General features: G+C 47.2%; 1 pseudogene; it reads right to left on the bottom strand.

The window, feature by feature from the left end:
• Positions 1–801: 801 nt before the first annotated feature.
• On the bottom strand, positions 802–1,026 carry LOC147053865 (U2 spliceosomal RNA; annotated as a pseudogene).
• Between the last annotated feature and the right edge of the window lie 5,072 nt (positions 1,027–6,098).

Genomic DNA, 6,098 nt, shown 5'->3' with positions numbered 1-6,098 from the left:
ATTAATTAATTTAAGTAATTATATTTTATATTGTATTCTTTCACATATTCATTTAAATTTAAAATATACTTTCTTTTTTTAGTTACATTCAATCAATAATGTGAACATGTATCATAACATGAAAATCGAAGTGAACGTGTCGTGAAACAGGATGCTTGTGCAGTAGGATTTGTTTTTTACAAATTTTTATTTAAAACAATAAGTTTTTCAAATGTTTTGAAATTGAGCCTGTTGTGCTGTTTGGACACAATTTCTCCCGCCTTTGAAAACACCCACTCACACGGCACAGATGAGGCTGGTGTGCAGTGTCTTTTGATTGTCCCAGTATCTGGCTTGGGGCTGCTCCAGAATTCTTGATAACTTCGAGGATGAACCGCAAAAGATCAAATATTGTTTTAGCAGATCCATCCATTGACAATGCGCTTCCTTTAACAGAGCTTTGGCACGCTTCCTTGACAGACTCTACTGCTGCTCGTTCGGTCACGTGACCTTTTTAAAGCGATACGCGCACCGACACGGGGCTTCGCTCTATGAGCTCGACACATGCGCCGACGCATCAGTGTTGCAGGACCCATCACTACTCACCGTCATAGCCTGGCCTTTAACCGTGCAATATCTTCCCAGACATTGACATTACCAGCGACTCACCATTCATTTCCTTAAAAGTAAAGCGTACACTATGGTGCCTCCGCATGGCAGCATGGGGAGCTACCATAGCGGAAGCACCACTTAAAGAGATGTAGATTCAAGGAAAGAAACACATAAATAATTCCAAACAACTACAAAATAACACAAAGTCAATTAAAGTAACCTACCATAGTAGATTCTGTAACAAAAGTATAAGGTTATTTGTAACACAATGCTATGTTACTATTTCCTCCACAAAGTGAGTCAAGTTCACTGTCACGTCAGTGGCTGAGTTCACTGCCATGGATGAGAACTTGCAAATCAGTAGAGGTGATCGCCTCCCGAGCCAGCTAAGAACATATACTACAATTGATCTTAGCCAAAAGGCAGAGAAGCGATGGAATATACGAGTGACGGACTTGCTTACAGGCATCCCTGTCAACCCATTCTCACCGACGGTTACAGTACGGAACAGAGTGCTGCTCTTCTGGGCACTAATAAATCGGCAAACTTGTCTGCCCACTTATTTGTTCACGAGGCATATATGTGTCTCCTTTCAGCAGTCTCTATCCAAATACACAGTGTAGGTACCTCTTAAAAAGGTAGTCCCGAATAAAGGGAAATGTGCTTTCAGCGGTTTGCAAACATATTTTTTAAGGTTGTGTGAAACATATAATCATATCAATACAATATCTAGTATTGGAGTGCTTGTGTGGATTGGTGGGGGGTGACGAATGTGCAGGCACACTGCATGAACTTGTTTTCTTCTAAGAGTTATGGAACAGGGAGGCCCAGGAAGGGAGTACCAGACAGGGAGTACGGGATGGCACGGGACGAAGTTAGTACCGGACGATAACATCTCAAGGTCGGTGAGGAACGAGAACAAAGAACAACACCACGTCCAGGTGGTTGGGCTTTGAGAGGAAAACAATCAACCCCCTGACCACAGTGATGACACCTCGACGGGGAGGAGATGACCATCGACCAATCATCACACAATATTTTGCATGCTTTAATATTCATATTGTGTTTCTTTAAAACTGGGGAACCCGGAAGAATGTGTCGTCTTTTGGTGGTCACAAAAACGCACGAGTTTTAGTGTGAGGGACCCGGGACCCAGGCCTGTATTAGTGCGCTTTGTTAGGAATAAATAATTGGTAAATTTGGTCTGATTGATCTACTGGTCTTCTCTTTGACAGAACGAACTCGCAAAATTGTTAGGTGCGCCAGTGTGTGGATTGGGACATAAAAACTTGTGTTAAGTGTTGATCGCAATTTGGAGTCAGATCAATAGCTAAAATCCGTATCCTAACAATTTCTTGGTGACCCCGACGTGATGTCAAGAGAAGGGTAATTGGCAACTCGTGGTCTGTATCCAGGACACTGGACAGCGTCTGGGACACTGTCTCTCGGTCGGCGAACCATTTGGAATAAAGTGCACAACGTTGAGCTGGTACAACGTCTCCTCAACCCTGAGCGCTCATCACTGATAAGGTAAGCAGAATACCTGTTACTATAATTCTGCAAATTGAAGGAGGAAATTTAAGAGGAGACTGTTGTTCAGATCAAATAAAGTGTGCAAGAGATACATACGGCGAATAAGTTTGGAACTTACGTGTGTGACGTGTACGGTAAAGTCAGGGACTTACGCGTATTACGAATAGGTCCGGGACCTAGCTTAGTCGTGGCGGACAAGGGTACGTTGACGAGCGTATTCAAATAGCCAGATTTTTTTTTTAGATCCTGGGAGAAGTGAAGCCTCCCGAAAACATCCGGTGGTAACAGTTCCTTCTGTGAGAGATCAGACCGCTAAAATATCCAAAATGAATCAAATTGGGGGGAGTGTGTGTGTGAGATGAGAGGAGTGCGTGTGCTGAGAGGAATGAATGGAGTGAGATAGTGTGTGTGATGAGAGGTGTGTGTGCGCTGAGAGGAATGAATGGAGTGAGATTGAAAGAATGTATGCAATGTGGTAGCGCAAATTGTGAGTGGCATTGACAGAAAGAAAGTGGCAAAGGAGCGTGTGAGACACCGAAAAGTCTTCGCGAAATTGGAAGCTGACATATTGTTTCAGAGTTTTTCACAACTTGGGACATGGAACGTCTCTCACGGCAATTGCAGCAAAAAGAGGGTCAGGTGCTGAAAAGAAAGCTCTCCTTAGAAGACGAGCAGAAAGGGGCCGGCTGGCGTGAGCGCAAGGTGCTCGAGAAGCACATTAGGGAGAGAGAGGAAGAGCGACGCTCTTTGCACAATATGGCAACAGCTGCAACAGCTTTGTCTGCCACTCAGAAGAAACTGCCCGTAGAAAGTGTTGTTAATGTGAGAAAAGCAGAGGAGGTAGAGAAAGCTGGCATAGACTTACTGCCGAGAACGAGGAGCTAAAGAAGAAAGTTGAGCAAGTTGATGAGCAGCGTAGACAGGAAGCGCAGATGTTAAAATGGGTAACGGAAAAGTTAGACAAGACGTGAAGAGCAAGTGGAGACAGAAAGAGCGTTCACAGCGAGACTGGGGAGGGAGGTGCCCTTGCCACAAGTAGCAGTAGCAGTAGTAGTTTGAAAACATTAAAATGACTTTCCCACAACCCACCGATCTGGCCCCCACTATGTTTCCTTATGATGTGAAAATGTCACCTGCCCAACATTATGTAACATGTGTGGAGAGTTGGATTGAAACCACAGGTCGCCATCCGACTCTCACGCACGAGGCAGAGGTGCTCTTCCGGACGGCGCTGGTGGATGGACTTCCGCCAGATGTGAAGAAGCAGCTAATGTCATACCCTGACATTCTGGTTTGTGCCGAGGAACGATTTAAACGTCATCTTTTGCATCACTGCAAAATGTTCACTGAGTCACAAGCTAAAGTTGATAACGAGACAGACGCATTATTCAAACAGTTGTTGAAATTACAGTTGGCAAAAATGCATGGTGAAGCTAAACAGTCTAAATCACAGAAAAAGGAAATGCAAATGTCACAGGCTCCTCAGGTGGTGGGACGCGGAAGGGGCCAGTTCCGGGGTGGATACAGAGGCCGGGGAGGGAGTGCACCTGCTTACCCGGGGAGGGCAACATACAAAAACCATTCGCCCAACGCATGCTTCATCTGCGGCGAAACCGATCACTGGGTAAGAGAATGCCCGCAGTATCGACCGCACGGAGCCGCCCGCCCAGCCGGAGGCTCGCCACATATGCAACAAGCAGGAACAGCTCCGTCTGGTGAACGGCCCTGGCAACAGCCACAAACACACGGAGGTCAATACTACCAACATGATGATCTCTGGTGTGGACAATTTGAATAGGGCTGCCTGGGGAGCAAGAGAAGCAGTGGCCCAGCGGAGTCAATGCTTCATGTGACAGTGGAGGGAAAACCTGTGCAGATGCTGGTGGACACAGGAGCAACTTATTCATTCATAAACACTGCCCTTCCTGTATCCTCACTGTCAAAGAAAACAACAACTTTAGTCGGCTTCCCGGGAAAACCACAAATTCTGCCTTTTACCAAACCACTTGAAACTGTGATCACCCGGACGGGGTGTAGACTGTGGCACAAATACATCCATTCCACAGACACTCTGATCGATTTGATGGGGAGGACTTGTTGTCAGCCGTTGAAGCCAAAATTCTGTGAAGAGGGAGTGATTATTCAATTTCCAGATGGCGTCAGCATCCAGTGCTCATAACAAATACAACAACATGGTCAGTGGCTGATGGCGCCCCTACCGACAGAAGCAGAAACTGCAACCATCTACTGGGCCAGGCTGAAGCCAGAGACCCCTGCTGGTGGTGGTGTGTTCTCGACCTACCTACTGTGGAAACCCTGGATCTGCTCACTGACGCCATACCACCCACCTGTTGATCCTTTGCATTGCACTCTATATTATGACCGAAAAAGTGATGATGTATATCGGGATTTGTTTGAAGAAGTTGAAGGGCACATGTGGGATTTAACTTCATCATGCATTCTGATTGGTAAAGAGGGAGTTGCAGCGGCAACTGAACTGACACATGAACAAATGCAGTGGTTCAAAATGAGAGAAAAAGGGATGCCACACATTTCCTTAGCTCTTGCCCCAGGACACGAGGCCAGACAATTGGGTTCAATGGTCAAGCGGTTGTTGCAACAGACCGATTGGCGGGAAACTCACATTCCTAATTTGTACTAGTCTAGGTCTCAGCATGCATACCAAATTAAACAACCCATGTCAGATACAGGATTGCTGGAGATGACGATAGTGTCCCGCACACACGGTAGGGAATTAACTGACCATGAGGACGCTGAAGTAATGCCGGCGGCCTTGCCCGACACACTTTGGTCCCAGGGTCCATTTGATGTCGGATTTTGTCACTCGGTGGCCCCTATTGATCTCCAAATGGATGAGACGTAGCTTATCAAACGGCCTCAATATCGTTGGCCGGAAGAAGCGGACCAAGGCATGGAAGACACTCTGTGTGGCCTCTGGGACGCAGGGGTGTTGGAAGTGTCGTGTTCCGAATGGAACACCCCGCTAAGGCCAGTGCGGAAAGCAGATGGGAGAACATGGCGCATGGCACATGATCTGAGAGCAGTAAATGATGTCACTATCACTCCTGTTCTTCCTGTGCCGGACCCGCACCGGATCCTAGCGTCATTGAATCCTGCCTACCAGTGGTTCACAGTGATTGATTTGGCCAATGCTTTCTTTTGTCTTCCACTTTCCCCCTCAGTGCGGCACGTGTTCGCATTCACCTACAATGGGATAAAATTGCAATACACTCGTATGCCGCAGGGATTCAAAAACTCGCTAGGTTTGTTCAATCAGGTTCTCAAGGGACTCCTCGAACCATGCCAAATGCCGGATGAAACTTTGTTGTTGCAGTATGTTGATGATTTGTTTTGATTGCAGCGAAGGATGAGCAGGCGTGTCTTGCAGGAACAAAGAAAGTGTTGTTGTGGTTAGGAGAGAAAGGATTCAAGGTGTCAAGGAAGAAACTGCAATGCTGTCGCCAACAGGTCACTTTTCTGGGTCGAGTGCTGACCCCTAGTGGCCTCGCCATGTCGCCTGAGCATAGAAACTCCCTCCTCCGCCATCCACGGCCCGCCACTGTGCAGGAGATGCTATCATTCCTGGGGTTGTGCGGCTAGAGCAGACACCACATACCCTGCTTTGCCGACAAAACCGGTGTCCTCCGAACCCTGATCCGTGAACAGGGAGCCAGGAATCTCAAGGCTTGCCTGGTCTGGACACCGGAGGCTGCCGAGGTCTTTGTAGCACTGGTGCAGGAGCTGGCCTCTGCTGCAGCTTTGGCCACTCCTGATTACACTCTGCCATTCCATTTAGATGTCTCCATTTCAGGAAAAGTTGTGAATGGAGCTCTGTACCAGAAAATGCAGCATGGACGTGCAGTGCTGATGTATTGCAGCGTCCCCTTGGACAACATTGAGCAATGACAACCCGACTGTTCCAGATATGCTGCTGGCCTGGCAAAGATCTTACT

Source organism: Syngnathus leptorhynchus, chromosome 8 (genome assembly GCF_054491065.1).
Source record: "Syngnathus leptorhynchus isolate UIUO chromosome 8, UIUO_Slep, whole genome shotgun sequence".
Taxonomy (NCBI): Eukaryota; Metazoa; Chordata; class Actinopteri; order Syngnathiformes; family Syngnathidae; genus Syngnathus; species Syngnathus leptorhynchus.
This window is presented reverse-complemented; position numbering and strand designations above follow the sequence as displayed.